Source organism: Neopelma chrysocephalum, unplaced genomic scaffold (genome assembly GCF_003984885.1).
Source record: "Neopelma chrysocephalum unplaced genomic scaffold, ASM398488v2 Primary Assembly neopelma1_79, whole genome shotgun sequence".
NCBI lineage: Eukaryota > Metazoa > Chordata > Aves > Passeriformes > Pipridae > Neopelma > Neopelma chrysocephalum.
The window spans coordinates 3,090,950-3,109,825 of NW_020897740.1; the positions used below are offsets into that span (position 1 = coordinate 3,090,950).

The 18,876-nt window shown below is 38.2% G+C and overlaps 1 long non-coding RNA gene across 1 annotated transcript; it reads right to left on the bottom strand.

Annotated features, from left to right (window-relative positions):
• Positions 1 to 18,522, bottom strand: LOC113970746. The gene is made up of 4 exons (XR_003535313.1): positions 18,207 to 18,522; positions 14,889 to 15,071; positions 10,956 to 11,085; positions 1 to 25 (listed from the first exon to the last, which is right to left on the bottom strand). It is a non-coding gene; the product is annotated as an uncharacterized LOC113970746 (long non-coding RNA).
• Between the last annotated feature and the right edge of the window lie 354 nt (positions 18,523 to 18,876).

Genomic DNA, 18,876 nt, shown 5'->3' on the forward strand with positions numbered 1-18,876 from the left:
TCCTGCAAATGCTCTGTGGCAAAATCTGAAAGGGACAAGGTTTCATGCTTTGTGGTTTCATGCTTTTATCATGACCAAACTACTTACCTTTTCCTCCACATCCTGGCAAGAAAAGGGAGTTGTGCTTCTGCTTTTTACTGACAGAGCTGCCAAGAAAATTAGATTTCTATTTTCCTTTTGGGTAGTTCTTCATAAGTTTGGCTCCTTCGAATGTTAGTCATTGTCCAGCAGAGGGCTGGCTTGGCTCTGGGACTGGTGATGCTACATAGAGCCTGCAGACAACTCTGCCTTTATCCTTTCAGGAGAGAAGGAATTTTTCTATTCCTAAAATCACATTTTGAAAAAAAAACATTAAATTGGTATTAGAAACACTTGGCTGGGGGAGCAGGAGGAAGGCAAGACAGAAAGAAACACGAATAAGAGCAGGAGAAGCACTTCCTAAAGTCAACAAATCCTGAAGGAGCCTGGAGTGGAAGACTCTGGGGGACCAGCAAATGGGCAGTAGTTCAGTGGTTTAATCAGCTCATAATACCCCAGGGGGTGAAAAACTGTGCACAAAGTCCTCAGCTACAGTTTTAAGAGTGAGAAAGTTGCTATAAAAAAGAGCCTCTCAGGTCATACCATTCATTTGCAGGAAAAAAACCATGTACTGTTCTTCCCACAAGAGAAAAAGAAGGATTCATAGCCAAAGAAGAGGCAGACTGTGAACTCTGGGGTCACAGAAGCTGTTGCAGCCAAGATTAAAACTCAATAAGAGTTCTCCTTAAGCATAGAGGCAAAACTCAGGACCTCTGTGCTGCAAACTGAAGAACTTCTGCTACTGAAGTAGCAGATAGGGATAAAACGTCTATGGAAATAGACATGGAATGCATGTCTATGGAAATAGACATAGACTTGCAGTTTGTGTGTATAGCACTGGCCAAGAGTAAGAAAAAAAGAAAAAAAGCTTTAGAAACTTAAAAAAAAATAAGTCAGCTGTAGGATTCATATATTTCTACACAGAAAAAAAAAAGAAAAAAATGTACACCTTGATGCGCAGAACATCAGCATTTTGCACATGCAAGAATCTGAGCTTCAAACCAAACCACGGGGGGCCTCAGTGACTTGCCCAAGGTCAAAATATAAAACCCATGTAAGGCTCTTTGATTGTGATTTGCTTTTTAATATAGAGAAAGCTCACATGCTGAGGGAACTGAAACACTTTGCAGGCAAACAAGTGCTCCATCTACCTAATTTACTATTCATATATACTCTAAAGAATCTGATCCCAGTAGATGTTTGTTCACATCACAAAGCTACCACATACTTTGAAATAATCTGTTAGAGTTGGAAGACTCTGTAGAGGAAAGACCCAGAAACCCAGAACTGAAACAGAAGACGTGTTACAAAGCAGGATCAAAGGCTATGCTGACATGCATTCAGGAACCCAAGATAATGTTTCTATGCTCTCTGAAAAGCTTGAATCCAGGCTATCTTATGTTAATATTCATATGTAAAGTGTTTATCAAAACCTTAATAATGGCATTAATATGGTAATACAACCTCTGCGCTCCAGTGAAACTTTTACAATTGGTAAGGATTCTCATTTTTTCCCCTTAGAAATCTTCCTGATTTAACCACATCTTCTTCTATTGCTGAATTGCTTAAGAAACTCCAGATACGTATTCAAGCACATTACTATAATAGCTATAAAATCTGCTATGATACACTCAGGCCAGTAAGAACCTCACTGCTACAAAGCTTCCTGCAAATATCTGAGCTAAACACAGAAATGCCCTCGGATACTCTTATTTTTAGCTATATATAGTTAACTTCAGCTGAACAGTCACTGGAACAAGATTCAAAATTATATATGTTGTGAAATACTTTGCTCATGGTCAGCAGCCTTGCTGCTGAAGCAGTGTCTTTCTGTAGTATGTGTCCTAACATGTGTAGAGTTCATAAATGTTATCTGTTTCCTAAGAACACAAAACTACAGGATGTTGCATCTCATTTGTCTGTCAGTGTCTGCTTTCTGCTGTACATTTACCACCCACATTAATTAATAATACTTGAGAGTAGAGAATATAAGCACTTTTCCATGACATCTTAATGCTAAACAGTCTGTTAAGTGTGGTGTTCTGACCAATGCAGAATGCCTTTATCTTTACATACACACCTACCTACATATCTAAGTATATTTTTATTTCCATAAGAGAAGCACCATTGTAAATTAGGAAGCTGGTCTATAACTGATACTACTGATTACCAATGCAAAGCCTCAGAACAAAGGATCTGTTTGGAAGATTATTATTTGTAGACCTAAGATCTTAGGAGTGTTTCAGTATGTTGAAGAACCTCATAGAGTAAGAACAAAATGTCTTATGAAACTTTAAATTATGCAAAATACCGAGATGTATTATATGAGGCATTTTAAATAAGGGCAGAATAAAAGCTAAATACTTGTGAACTGTCTCAGAAAAATTAATCCTTCTTAATTCATGCACCATTACTAGACTCTGATATTAAAATGCTTCCTGCCTTTAGGCTGATGTGATTATAATTATTCACTTGTTTTAATTCATATTTTATGTACTGTATGTATTTTTATGCAGCACCAATTGTGGTGGCATTCAACAATTAAAAACAAGCATAAATTAATCTCTCATTTGCAGGCAAACATCTTCAATTAATGAACTAAAGGACTTTTACAATTTTTAATTAAAGTTCTGAATACACCAATATATCTCATATAAATCTTATGAAATCTGAACTTTTTGAGAGGACCTTTTTAACAGCACTTTGGAGGTCATTTTATCCCTCTTGCAAAAATAAGAGCCTAAGCTTTCTCTCTACCTGACTACTACTGTGTGCCCCAGGACCAGGTAATATCCTCTCAGCACCATTTGAGCAGTAGTCAGTGTATTGGCTTCTAGCCTCCAAAGAGTTATGTTTCATTTTTTAGCACTCACTCTCTGAATGACCCTGGGAACAAAAACTGGTATTTTGTGTACAGTTTCTTTGTCTCACAGAGGTGCCACAGTGAGGGAGTCAGGGAGTCAGTGAGACTATTTTACTATGTAGAAATTGTAATGTCTTTTCCATAAATGTTATTACAATCATTTTGGCGGGGTTCATCCTCAAACAGTGTCCCGGAACCTGGATTCAAAGGTGCTATTTTGAGTATAGATCCACAGAACAAATGAGAATTTGGGGCAAAACCCCCAGGTTTCTCTCTGGGATGGGATGACTCTAAGAACATCCTTCATAATTATTAGGCTTTTGCAGTTCTTGAAGAAGAAACAGTGTGTGGTGATTATTGCCAGTAAACTTAGAATGTCACTACAACCAGCAGCCCAGCAGGCTTTTTCTTGTAGCCACATGCATGATGGCAGCTGAAAGAAGACTCTAGGATATATAAATCTCCCAAGCAGTCATGCTCCCAGATGCAACACAGGAGGAACTCAAAAAAGAACATACAATGAATACATTGAAGTGGAAACCTTAGAATTCAGAGCTCATGGCAAACATGCCCTTAAGAAGAGAAAAAAATTTAGAAACACAGAGACATTTCTAACTGATGCAAGTTTCATAAAAATCTTCTTTCTTTAGACCTAATTTTGTACCATATCAGCCCCAAGTCATCTCTTACAATCCCAAGAATGTAAGAGATTGTGGCAAAGGTCCAGCACCCAAATAGTTGGGTGCTAAACTGACAAGTGGTTGAACATTAAAAATCGAAATTTACTTGGCACTGACCACCACTTTTTATGGCATAAGTAGTCACTTGCTGTACAGATAGAAACATCATTCTATTGACTGGTGAAGATCAGATTATTGATATTTAATGTGAATACTACCCATGATTATGCTGCACTGCATAACCTGTACTACAGACTGAAGTCCTAAAATGTATTCATAACTTAGTTACAGTGGGAGTCTGAGACTAAAATAAAATTATACATAATATTGTATAAGTATTAAGATTCAATTATACAGTAGAAAAGTACATGTATATAGTACTGATATTTTTGAAAAATAATAGTAAAACGTATTTTTTAAAGGTCCTTATGGACTTTGACAAAGCTGCTCTCTGCCTTTAGATGTAGAATGGCATTTTTACCATCACCTTTTTTAGGTTAGGAATATTCATGTTGAAAAGACTGAGAGCACTACCCATCAACACTTAGATTTGAAAGACGGATGAGGACGATATCTCTATTAAACTCCTCCTCAAAGGATCTAAGAACACATTTAAAATTTTAGAAATAGAGCTACTACTTGCAAACCTACTTATAGATTTATCCTATATATCATGAAATATGTTGTCCCTCTTCTAAATCATCAGTAGAAAATGTAATCAAAGATTTACCATCTTTCTTGGGATAGCCAATTAGAATATTTTTTGTAATTAATTCTTACACTACCTCTTGATTACTCCCTACACAAATGCATATATGTGTATGCTTCTATAAAGATGAGTTGTTGTACATAAAGGACAATTGTATTCTTTTAATCATAACCAGCCTAAAACTTATGGGCAAAAAAAAATTGTGCAATAAAGAGCCGTGTATTTCCCTCTCCAGTGAAATTCTGTGTCTCTCTGCCCCATCAAAAAGGAACTACCATGTGTAGCAGAAGACTCTTGGAAATTAAATAAATTGTGTCATGCAGAGGAAATAAAACCAAACAGTTCCATAGCACAACTTAGTGAAATGATGATAAAGGCAGATTTCACAGTGCTTCCATCTGTCATATAGTTGTCATATGTTCATTTTAATATATGTGCCATCCTGAATTATGTGATACTCTATAAATCTTTAAAAGTTACAGAAAAAACCTATGCTTCTACTGATTTGAATTTGAAGGGGACGTGCATATGTACTCATACATCCAGTGCTAAAAGACAAAGGTTATATTGCAAACTTAAACAATCAAATACTGATAAATGCCAAAAATATTTCCATTTAGAATTCTTGACTATAAAACAGTGTTTAATTCCATTTTCACTTTATTAACTAGAGCCTCTTAAAACCTTACTTGCTGTTATCTTAGCCCATTGTCCTGATAAACTAAGTTCCCTAGGTCCCAGACCTGGTTTATCTGATCTAAGATACCCTGTCCAATTAATTCTCATGTATTTTGCATCAGGATTTATTAGCTGAAGCATAATGACACGCTGAATGCAATGCCTAGCCAACTTAGAAATCAGGCACAAAAACTTGTGCCTCCCTCCAAAAAGTTGTATGGGCACATGCTTCATTTCCCAAATTCTTGCCTCTACCTTGGTTCTCACTCCCCAGCTCTCCCATACTTCTATTTTCTAAGCACATCTAGCTATTCTCCCATTTCCATCTATGTCAGGAAGCATTCCTCTCCTTTCCCCTTTCAGCCAGGAACAGACAACATCTTCACTGCAAAACCTGAAGCACGTGAAGTCTAGAAGACGTCTTCAGGGAACAGTGATGCTGGAAAATATAAAGTCTCTACTTAGCTCCATGAACCTGGGCAAACTCGGGCAAATTTTCAATAGACAACAAAGGACAGAGTCCTGATGGAGCAGCCCTCTCTGCCAAACTTAGTGACATTTATTTGACAGTTATAGTTCATAATTATTTTAAATTCAGCTAGGAAATACTTTTCTATGCTAATTGAGTGAATACTTTCAAAATTTTCCCAAATTGTTCACCTCAAATAATTACATCTAGGCAAAATTTGAAACATATAAAAATAAGCATCAAGGAACACAAATAGATATTTCTCCTTAACTAACTCTGAAGTGGACCTTGAAAATCTTCATAGACAAAAGTAAATCAAGCATGTTCTTCTACATTCTGCAGCTTTTAATTTTCATATGAAGTGAAAAATCATTATCTAAATCCGAGGGCACATGTGCTGGGGATGGGCATGCTGCCTAGATTTCTGCACGGTACTATTTTATGGAGACATCAAATACCCCAAAGAGAAAAAAGGCATCAAACAGTTGTTGCAACTCTCTCAATGGAAGGACAGCAACATCACAGAAAATTTTGGTAATCTGTAATTATCTTTATTTTATCCTCGTACTAAGGCAAGTGGACTTTATAAAAGAGGTCTCAAAGCTAAGGTCATGCAGGGAGCATAAAGCAAATGTTCAAATACTGTTCTGTGCTGTATTTCAGGTATTATCCATGATTTTAGAGGGGCAATAAGTGGACACCAGCTCCTTGTCTGCTCCTTCCTTTCAGAGATAACAAACACTTCGAGAAATGGTGTCAGTGCCAGCTGTGAGGATAGATTTTGTACTAGGGAAGCTGTTTCACTAGGAGATAGATGTAGGTCATCAACTTGTGATTCACACAAGCAGAATCATAGAATCATGGAATATGCCAAGTTGGAAGGGACCCACAAAGGTCATCAAGTCCAACTGGCCCTGCATGGGACCATTCCCAAGAATCACACTGTGGGCCTGAGAGTATAGTCCAAATACTTCCTGAACTCTGTCAGGCTTGGTGCTGTGACCACTTTCCTGGGGAGCCTGTTAAGCGCCCAACCACCCTCTGGGTGAAGAATCTTTTTCTAATATCCAACCTAAACCTTCCCTGGTACAACTTCAGGCCATTCCTTCGGGTCCTGTCACTGGTCATGAGAGTGAAGAGATCTGTAACCTGCCCCTCTGCTTCCTCTTGTGAGGATGTTGAAGGGCACGACGAGGTCTTCCCTCAACCTCCTCTTCTCCAGTTGAACAAAGTGACCTCAGCTGCTTCTCATACAGCTTCCCCTCAAGGCCTTTCAATATCTTCATTGCCCTCCTTCAGACACTAACATGCTCAGAGATGTTAATGCAGAGCCAAATCCAAACAATTTTCTGAAGATTTCTGTCATTTTTACAGATATTAGGGAAAGCTGACAAACTTCTAAAGTTCTGATATGGCTGAAAAACATCAACCTTCTGCCTGCTATAAAGAAAAAGCCCACCAAAACCACTTCCTGCTAGGAAATTGAATCAAAAGTTACCAAAGATACACCATCATTGAAAGCAGTAAAATTTGATCTTGAGAAAAAAATGTTTTGTTTGCTTAGTTTTTAAGAACATGTAATAGCCTAAAAGCAAGACTGGTAATACTTCTGTCTAAAAGCTTTCCCAAGCTTTTATTTTCTTGTCCAGCAAAAGAATGAAAAATCAAATTCTCAAATGTTTTGGGGTTTTTTGTTTGTTTTTTTTTATGAAATGGCAGTGTAAACATAAATCAGAGTAACTACAAGTGCCTCAATTCAGTCTCAGACAGTACCTTTATAGTACCTGAAGCACCTGGAAATTTCCTACAAGGCACCAAACTTCAAAAATAAATATCATCAACAGCTTTTGCACCTCTAGCACAAAGGATTTATGTCCAAATAGTAAAGTTCACTTTGACAGGAAAAAAAAATTACTTAAACTTTGTATAAGATAGTGAAGTTAACTATGACAGACATTAGCAACTGTCTAGATAGATAGTTGCTTCCTTCCATCTTACCTATTAAACATTTTGATCTCTCTTTCTTTCTCTCGTCTCATAAAAACACACCAGAAATTCCTATACACAATGGTGATGTGAAGAACTTGAATACAGCATGTGGAACATAGCTGGAGTGAAACACTTATTATAGTGTTGAATAGGTCACATTAAAAGCTAATAACATTTATCAGTAGAAAATAATCACTTAAGACTGACAAATGTATTCAAAAAATGTAAATAAGTAAAGCTTTGCTCTTAAATATTAATATGATTTTCTTCATAATCCATGCCTATAACACAAAATGTAGCTTTTGTTGGCTCTCATTGAAAATTTGGGTGTTGGAGGATGTTATATACTGCCATTTTAAGTACAAAGAAGTTACAGGGGAAGTGGCAGGGGAGAACCACTTTTTCAGTACAAGAATACGTATGAAACTCCACTATTTTTCCTGGATTGTATCTTAATTTCATGCAAGGAGCTCAATAGAAGGCTATAATTTCATTTCAGTGGCCAAGGAATCAGACCACAGATATAATTCCTGCAGTGAACTTCACACGGAATTTCAGTGGAGGAAACTTTCACAGGCCGATGTCAGATATTGTTCTGGAAATTGGTTGGGGACAAGTACTCACACAGCAATGTGGTAACATTTTCCCCATGGAAGGAAAAAACCGCATATTATCACTTAAATTATGAACTTGATATCTCCAGCAGCATAAGGCACAAGAAATCCAAGGTAACATTTCCATCCTCTGTGCTAATGTTATCAGGATTTCTAGATGGTTCTGTTTTATTTTACCTTTAAATGAAGCAGGTACAAGATGCAGTGTTTAGTCTTATACCTGGGACTTGATCTTGTAAAAAGATGGAAGTCGTGAACCAAAGTAGAGCCAAAGAGTTCAGAACGCATTCGTGTTGTAAGCTTTTACATAGAAGGCTTTTAGTATCTCAAATAATCAATTTTCTAGTTTCTGTTCTGCAGGAGTCACTGCTAGAAAATTATGAAGGATGTTAAATAGGACTAGGCATGTTTTTAAAGACTTAATAGTGTGGTTCTCTTCACAGCAGTTACTGACTAGAATCTGGTTATATCAGGTTTATGAGACATTACTGACTCCAGCAGAGGGGGTTGGATGGGAACCCTTGTGACCAAGTCCTGTACAGACACAGAGACAAGTTTCTTTCCTTTATAATGTTGTATATCCTGTGTTCATCAAGTCTTAAGTGTTTTTCATTCTTTCATGGAAACTCAGTACACAACATCTAAGTAAACTTCAGTGAAGCATAGGTTAAAGTTCCTCCTTTCTGACTGCTGATAGCTCTCATTGAGAGTCGGTAAACACTGTCTAAAGGCTAAAATTGCAAACCTGGACCACCTACGAGAGGTATCATTGAGTCTCAAATAAGCCCTGCATGTTTTTGGAGGTAAGTTCTGTGTAGTGATCAGGCAGCATTGATACTTTCATGCACCTTTAAGCTTTCTTCTGGGAAAGGAAAACTTAGGATTGTGGTTTGGGCTCCACAGTATGCCCAGGATTTTAATATAAAAAACAGCAGTTGTTTTTTCCTCTTATGGTTTCCCTGTTGGCAGATTTTCTGCTTGGAGAGCCTACCACCTGGGCTTATACCAACAGAAGCAGAAACAGTCAGATTTAGTCTGTGATTAACAGAATAAATTGCCCTTCCTACAGATAAAAAGTCTGCATTTTATCAGAAGGGATAGGTCAGAAAAGTGATGACACAGCCAGGTTCTCACACTTGAATACACTGAGTAAGTGACCCTTTTGGAGGAGGAGTCCACCCTGCCAACTGTGGATGATGAGCAGAGCCTCTAGCACCAACACCCCCCAAAGGTTGTTCTACGCCACCTGAGCAGTAAGTCTCCTGAGCTTTGGGCTCCTGCCCCAATTCCTGCTTCTCCAGGCTCTCATTCCCATAAATCTAGTCTCTAAAACCATAATTCATCTAGATGTTTCCTTCACTTTCTTGTGACAAATCTGCAGTACAATCCTCAAAAGAAATCCAGCTCTGTATGACAATGGGATTGCATTCTCTGTAAAAAAAATAATGTCATATTCTTCATAGGGTAAAACAAAATTAGCCTTGCATTTCACTGTCACAAACTTTGCTATCCTGATGATCATTATCCAGTTGGGATCTGTATCAGCTGTAAGTTTGTTCTGATCTCATTTGTTCCGTTTGGTTACTGTAATCACAAATTGCCTTGTTTCATGGAGCAAATTTCTCTCAGAGGAGAGAAATTTACTTCACCAGATAATGATCTAGATAGGAGCCATGTGCAAGGCTGATAAGAGAGCCTGGAAAGCAATGATTTCTTTCCCCCAAGTACCTGGGAATCTTGGAAAGATGCACTGCCTTCCACAGATTAGGCACCTTCATGCAGGCCGTGAGATTACTGCTGCTTCCTTCCCTCTTCTATGTACCTCATTACGTAGGCCATAGATTTTAAAATTTAGGGAGAGCTGATAAATACACTAGAGCTGTAGGCACTAATTCTACTTTTTATTGAAGATTGAGAGCAAATCTTTAGCATAAATATCTGTTTTGTTGTCTGCCTCAGCTTAGCTGTAGCTATTCATAAATATATACCCATTGCTAGTGCTGGTGTCTCTCTCATGCCCACAACAGTTGATCTGGGCTGTATTTAAATCAAAAACCCAATTTCTCTGTGATATATGAGTGATGAACTCCTGTGAAAATCTCACCCATATTACACTGTACATCACATCCATACATGCAGCTGCTACAGTTGACATCTAAAACTTTAAACAAGGTTTATGTTAGGGAGTAACTTCCCCCTCTCATTTTACCAAAAAACCCAGCACAAAAGCACAAAAGCCCCAAACCCCCAAACACATATTCAGGGCTGACCTTTGGTGACAGATTCTGATTTGTGGGACACTGTCAATCATAAGAAAACATTTCTCTAGTTACTACAAGCTCTAATGCTCATTAAAGACATGAGCCAACTCCCATGGAAGCCACTGGGACTCTTTCACTTGCCTTCCTTGTGGTTCAGATCAGGACCTGAAACACTCATATTTCTAAAAATCGCTCTTATTTCCAGTGAAGGCCTTCTGTCGTTTCTATATGAAGTATTTATAAGAAAATATTGAACTGTATTTCTCAGTGACTCAGTAAATAACTCATGTCATGCTCAATGCTCTTGGGTGGTAATTAAAGATTTAAGACATTCAACAAAAACGTCATTGCTTAATTAAAACCAATAAAAATCCACATTAAAATATTTGCCTGTTGCCACTCAGACTTTGTTCTAGGTGTACTATAGATTTTTTCCAGCTAATCTTACTTAAAGCAAGCAGGAAGCTATCTTTCCCTGGATGAAAGCTATAAAAAAATCGTATTACCTTAATCTTCACACTGTTAAGTATTTTAATGTCTATTTATTCTTCAAACATGTGGTCTCATATGCATTATTTAATTTCATTAGAGACAATGGACAAATTGATACTCACTGTACATCCATACTGCTTGTGTTTCTTTGTTGGAATTGTGGAGCTACAATCTGCTTATTATCCGAAAGCATTACAGACTGTGTTGTCCTCTACAGCTGGCTCTCAGGTCCCTCTGCAGCAGCTTCTTGGTCTATATAGCAGATGTATACTCTTAATACCTTCAAAACAGAAAAAAATGAAATCTTTGCTCTGTGTACCCCCTCACCCCCAATGCCATTGGTTTGGTGAATTACACTGACTGTTTAGCTAGCCTTGCAGAAGACACTGTTTCGTCACATGCTGAGCAACCACATGAGCAGTGAAGCAAAAGAGAATGCCAAGAAGGAAAGAGAAAGATAGAATCCATACATATTGTCCCAATGATAAATATGAAGCAGGATCCTGTTATGACCCAAGTTCAAAGGAACTAGCTGATGTCTTTGAGACCCTCAAACGATATGTTCTGGGGTATTGGAAAAGAGGATGATTTGGAAGCCTAGTCTAGATAACTTAATAGAATAAAATCACACTAACGCTAATTTATAAGCTTGAAAACCTATCACTTTGCTTTCTAATTCCTGGTTTTGGAGATGTGGATGCAAAATTCAACATAAAAACGTGTGTTTAAAAGCACCTTCTCAAGTAAATATTTATATGTCTTTCTTATTGCCTGTATGAACAGTACTTAGACCTATACTGAGGTAAGAAGCAGCAAGGGAAAATGTCAATTTTACAAAATAAAGCTTTATAAAATCACTTCAGTGAACCAAAATATTTTCACAGAACAGATTGTTCATAATATAGCTTTTTTCACCAATTTTACATCATAAAATACTCCTCTAGCCTAGTTCTGTTTAAGCTAGCTCTAGCATTGACATCAGTATAAATATTCCAGTAAAATACTTAGTTCAGCTGTCCTGAATCCAAGTCAGAGGCTTTCCCACTGTTTAAATATCCTTGATTTCTTTTTCTCCAGTACTTTTATTTTCATGTTCAAAGAAGTTTAAGTAATTAGTAGGTTACCCTTTTTCTTCTGCATAACTCTGATGGCAAGCTCAGTCATATCATAAATTCTTAGGTGTTATGTATTCTATATTTTAATTTTAGCTAATAAAAGATGAAAGGATTATTAGTACCAAGTACATTGGCTGACCCTAGAACACTGTATTTCCTTTTCTACTTTAAATGGTGGTATGTACATTTTTATGAACTTGTTTTTCCTTCTTAACATCCTAATTTCCTCATAGGCATCATGTTTTTGATATCTTTGGGAAGCCTTTGATCTGTCTTGCACCTTAAAATATTTAATCTTTTTTTATTTGATGTAATCATTTTTGTTGGGTTCTTTTGATGTCTCCATTGTATGCTTTCCTATATCTCTTTATTTTCACTTTCAAAGAGCCCTCTTTGTTCAGAGGCAGACATTCTTCCCCAATGCTATTTTCCTGGCATGTTCATCTATTAAAAATACGCATCCTTTATTTTTAATTTGAGTAGCTCTTAGACTATGTCAATTCCTAATACTTACATTCATTCTATGACATCCACAATTGCTAAACACAATGAAAATGTGTCCTCCTGTATTTGGTGTTTCTCAAGATCACCATTACTCTAATAAAAGTTAAATAAAGAATAGTCTCTTAGAATAGTAGAGCAAGAACTTGAAATGTTCATAAAATATCTCTCTCTTTTTTTATACTGTGATATTGACTAGCTGGTATGTAGCTACTTGAGTCTTTTATGTTTCACCAATTTTTTTCTGCCTCTTAAAATTTAACTGAGAACTATGTAGAGTACTTCAGCTTTAAGAATCTGAGTGAAAATACAGTGCAGAGTACTGACGGCAGAAAGTTGGCCATCCAACTTCTCTGCGAACTGCATGCTCAGACTAAAAATTCAGTGGCATGATACTTTTCTACCAGAATTTTAATTATAGATCGTGGTATATAACCTTTTTGGGAACAGTATGATTCCCTGATTACCTTGTCTTCTATAGCTTGTAACTATTCTGATAGTTACGAGGGACCATTTCTAGGATCTGAAGTCAAGGATGGCTTTTCGATTTGGTCTTTAGTTGGTTAGTTGGTTTGGTTGGTTGACTGGTTGGTGGGGGCTTTTTGCTTTTTTCACAGTACATCAAAGAAGTCTTCCAGTCTAAAACCATATAACATAGAAAATTCAAACAAACAGCCAAGAAGTTGTCTATGCTTAAAAGTTCATTGCAGAGAAGACTGTGGTCATTTAAATGCAGGCCTTCATGGCTAGGCTTCGCAAACGAAGATTTGGGAAGGGCTCTACCCATTTTTCATGCAAGCGCGTTGGTGGCTAAAAAGGCCAATACGAGATAGACACGTCCGGTTGCAAAAGACACAGCAGAAAGACTCCTTAGATGGTATATTCTGCAAGGCTCGATTCTTTCTGCGTTGTCTTTTCTCCTCAAGAGTGATCCTGCGTGCCTTCTCAAAAGCATCAGCAGCGTTATAAATGGTCTGTCTCCAGGCCTCCCGATTAGAGGCCAGAGTGGACCAGTTATGGTGATCAATATGCCCGAGGCTGAGTTGTTGCTTCAGGGAGTCCTTGTATCTTTTCTTCGGAGCTCCTCTCTTGCGGCAGCCGGAGGCAAGTTCACCATAAAGCAGGATCTTAGGGAGGCGGTGGTCCTTCATCCTGGAGACGTGCCCTGCCCATCGCAGCTGTGTTCTCAGTAACATGGCCTCAATACTTGTGATTGCTGCCTGTTCAAGAACAGATGTATTGGTCACATAATCTGACCAGCGGATGTTCAGGATTGTACGGAGGCAGCGTTGATGGAAGCGTTCTAGGAGACGCAGGTGGTGGCGGTAGATGACCCATGATTCGGAACCATATAAAAGAGTAGACAGCACTATGGCTCTGTAAACACTGATCTTGGTACTTTTCTTCAAGTGTTTATTACGCCATACTCTTTTATGGAGTTTTCCAAAGGCACTATATGCCTTCGCTAACCTATTATCTATCTCCCCGTCGATCTTACCATCTGAGGAGATGAGGCTGCCTAAGTAATTAAACTGTTGGACTGATTTGAGTTCTGACTGGCCGATGGTGATGTGGGGATGATGGAGGACTTCCTGAGGTGCAGGTTGATGGAGAACTTCAGTCTTCTTTAAGCTGACTTCCAGCCCAAAGAGCTCAGCAGCATCTGCAAAGCAGGATGTTAAACGCTGCAGGGCTGCTTCTGTGTGGGCAACAAGGGTGGCGTCATCAGCGTAAAGCAGCTCCCGGACAAGATGGTTTAGGGTCTTGGTGTGGGCCTTTAGTCGCCTTAGGTTGAATAGGCTTCCATCAGTACGATATCGAATGTAGATACCGTCCTGATCATCGAGATCTGCCGAGGCCCTTTGGAGCATCATGCTGAATGCAGGCCTTACTCTAATGTAATATAGCATCATTACTTTTATGAGATCTATGGATGACATTCTTCTGTGACACTAGGATTTAGCTAGAGGAAAGAAATCCCCAGCTCATTTATTCATATAGCATTAAGATCTGTTGTTATGAGCAGCTCAAAAGGGATTTAGGACAACACAGGATCTATACTCATTCACTGGTCATAATACACCAGAACTATTTTCATTCTTACTGAAAGTTCTGTAACAGAGGCAACCATATAATTTCTTGAGATTTGGTTAAGTGTCTCTCTATAGTTGATACGAGCTCCTAGAATCGAATGACAGGATGAGAATGTCAGCTTTCACATGAAGGAAATTGAATGTTTTTATCCCCCATGATTGTCAACAACAGCCAGCAAATAAAACACCCTATCCTAATAAATGGAAACTAAAGTAAAACATAAAATGAATCAATAATTTTAGATGTGTGCATTTTCAAAAAAATTGCACATTTGGGAGACACTGAAGAAGTGATTTATGGCAATAAAGCCTTCCAGGATGCAAAAGCCCTGCACTTTCACCTCACCTTTTGAAGTGGTGCTGCAAGTCAAGGTTGATGCATATACCTCATGGTTTACACTGTAGAAGTTCGGCTTCCAGTACCTGTCATCCATAGTTCTCCAATGGATCATGACACAACACAGACACCCTCCTTTCCCCAGGCAAAACCAGAATTTTCATAAGAGTGGTCACACTCAGGTTTTGTACCCTAAAAAGAGAAAATATGTTTCTTTTGTGTCATTTTTTAGTGACAATAAATAAATTAAATAAATTAAAATCGAGGGCTATTTTGAGTAAACTATTTGTGCATCTGTCAGTCTGACAGTCATATAACCTCTCCTCCATATCTTTTTCAATATTATTTTTATTATAAAAGAAATAATAACCCAGACATTAGAGTTCTGTACCTTGCTAAAAATAAGTGAAGCTGGTACAAAGACTTCAACAATATCTTTACATGCTTTCCTTCCATATAAAAAATAATCTTCACATTCTGAATATCAGCCAGCCAACACTCATTTATAATTTCAAGGTCATTATTGCCATTTTAAAAGTACGATCTCTAAAATAAATAATATGACTGGAGTTGTGCTGTACTTTCTCAACAGTGGGAAAAATAGAAGGTTTCAACATTTATTATTTGTATGACTATCTCAGCATTATTTTCTTACATAATATTGAGAAAGGTTAACTACTGTATTAGTGCTGATTTTAAGAAAAATGTCATTTTGGGAAAGCTGAAGAGAGGGGAGTAACATCAAGATGAAGCTACCAACAAAGAAATTGTTCTTTCAATGAAGTAAGCCCCCAGACATTGTAGTGTAATTTTTTGTTAATGAATGCATTAGTAGAACTTTAACACAGAAGAAACCTCTGAATTTTAAACTATCATAGATCTTTGTTCAAACTGGGTATGACAAAAGCATTTTATACTGATTATATATTTCATCTGCACAGTTGGATGCACTAATGATAGATTTTGAGTTTATTTTCACAGTAACTCAGAAACAGTAATTAAAATAATTAAAATTCTTTACACAGCATAAAAATTCAACAGTGTAATGTCATTTGCAGATTCATCATGAAGACCTCAATGACGTGATGGGGGTTTTTCATGTACATGGCTGCTAAGATGAAAGGGTTGAGGCAGCAAGAATTTATACAGCGAGCATCAGACCAACAGAATATTGTTTCCCTCCCTTCTTGCTCATGTATCCAAGAGTTGAGTGGGAAAGATGAGCTAAAGGGGTTTCCATTAGGCCTTCTCCTTTGCCATTAAGCACAGAGCAGCCTGAGCTCACTCTGCAAGGCAGCCTCTAGCCTCATGCACTAATTTCAGCTTTAGCAAGAGGCTTATGTTCTGCAGACCTGAAGGTTATACAGGTTACTTGACAAGAGCCCAAGGGTCACATCCAATTTGCATATAAACCATAGACATTTTCTGTAAGTGCATATAACCATATTTGGCATGTAGATGGAAAATAATGTATGGTAGTTCGAGTTCATTAGCAGCACCAGTCAGCAGCTCTGTCCCCATCCCTCAGATACAGGGAGAGGGCAGCTGGAGCACACATTATATAACTCAGCAGGTCTCATCTGGCCCTTGGTCTGCACATTACATGCCCCCACTCTACTGTTTGATGTGCTGAACAATCTCAGATTTCCAACTGGGGATGTAAACTGATAATGAGATTGCTTTAATGCTCTAAATCTCAGTGGCATTATCAGAAAGGCCATTTTCTGGCTTTTGCAGTTGCCTGAAAGGGAAAGGGAAATAAACACTGGAGGTGAATCAGAATTGTTGTGTAAGTTACAAGACAAACAGGAGCTGCTGATTCAGAAGACACTGTAAACTGGTCGCAATCAAGTACCAATTTTGTTTTCTTCTGATACATGTCACATTAAGTATTTATTTAAAATGCTGTTCAGGTGGACAGGGTCAAAGAAAGCGGCATCACATTTCCACCAGAGACTCGAGAACAGCAGATAAACAGTGTGAATGCCTTGCAAACATTCAAATAGCACAGTACACCATATGATCTTTTTGTGTACAATCACAGTATGCCAAGAGATCTGCTTCACATCAGCCACAAAACCAATTATCTGCTAAATGCAACATTAAACAATCCACTATCACTTCTGTTTCCAGGTGTTACAATAGTCCATAATTGCTTCTCTAATTCTCACCCAACACTTGGGCTATAGCATAATTTCTAGTTGTCAGGCATCACGTAAGTCTGTTTTAAATTTTGCCAAAGTATAGTCTTGAGAAACTACAAACAGCAGGGGCCAAATTTTAATAAGTATCTCTGCTTCCGTCACTTCAGCAACATGATTCCTACTGTTGTAATAACAGGGGGTCTTTAACATGCCTTCAGGGACACACAGTTAAAGCCAAGAAAAATGTCACAATTATTAACTGACTACAAAGAGAGAAAACTAAGGAAACTATTATAGCGTTGCTAGAAAAGTTACTCTCTTAATTAGAGCATTAGAACATTGTTATATGTCTCTCTTCAATAGCAAGTGGCAGTGACATCTGTATTTATACTGAGGTAAACAGACAAGACACTGATCTTTATTAAAATTAGTAATGTATTCTCTTGCAGTATCCTTGAACTCCCAAGACTTGTCTGTGCTGTTGCTGACCTCACTGCATGTCCTCTCTGTCCTTTTCCCCACACTACACCTGTGACATGTGGGGGCATGTCACAAGCCCCTTTCTTAAGTGAGATATACACCCCTATCCAGTGACATCCAGCAAGGCACTGGCATTTTATCCTTTTCACTTGTTCTGTCCTGAGCTGTTTTCCATCTTTGGCTTGTGCCGGATATGTCCAGCTGAGCTAGACCACCTAATTACAAACACATGTAACACTTTTGTCAGGCAGTAATGAGGGTAATCTTCAGTTTCCAGAAACTCCTAATAAACACAGTCGTAAGCCACTGACCAAAAATCCAGGAAAATTAAATTAAACTGCTTGTGAGCTCAGTGGGTTCAGCTGCATCACTAATTTAGTCTTTTGTAGGGTTTCTTTCAAGAGAGAGGCTGTCTCGTGTCCATACCTGGTGTCCCCTGATACCCCTTACGCACAACACTACTCACTCCAAGACCTTTCCCTCCTGGTGGAAACAAGAAACATAGAGCACCCAGCTCCCCAAGCATGCTCGGGGAATCTCAGAAAGGAAACCAGTGTGAAATTCATGCTGAGAAAGCAAAGTGTGGACACAGATTTAAGGGCCATAACAACTGAAATAAAATCTAACCGCACACCTCTTAGTAAAGCAGGTGCACTGAGTGAACTCCACTTCTCCTTATTACTCACAGAATGAATGAAATTACTAGAGAAAGCTGTATTGAAGGGGGAGAATAAAGTAGAAACAGGAAGCTGTGGTAGTTTTAGTCTAGGCCTTCCTTGGTGACCAGTTTGCAACCAAGGAAGTGGCCATAATACCCAGTATTCCCTACGATTTTTACATAAGCCAGGGGTATAAAGAAGAAGGGAGGAGAGGCCTTTGCTCTATTCCCTTCTGGTAGCTCTGGAGGTGCGGGTTCCCCGCTGTTGGTTCTGCCGTGTGGGTGAGTGGGGCCTGGTGAGGCCTTGTGAGACCTTGGGAGGCGGAGGGTGCTGGCGGTCGTCCAGCGTGATTTCTGTTGTCCCAAGGAGAGTAGTAAGATATTCTTTTGCTAATTCTTTAGTTTGCTAGATCCTCAGTTTCTGGTTGTGTGTATATCTATTTTGTTTTCTTTTTTTTCTCCCTTCCCCCATCCCTTCCCCTTTTCCTTTTGGAATTGTACATAGTATTTCAACTGTATATAACTATAATATATGTAAATACATTTATTTCCATATAGTTTGGCTAGTCTGGATTTTTCAGGTTTTTTTCTTAGCTCTCTGCTTTGTGTTGGGTCTGGGGACTTGGCGGGGAGCCAAGTAAAACTTAGACAGAAGTTAAATAGAGTAATAGATTCTTTCTCATTTTTGTTAATATAAAGAACAAAACTAATCGCT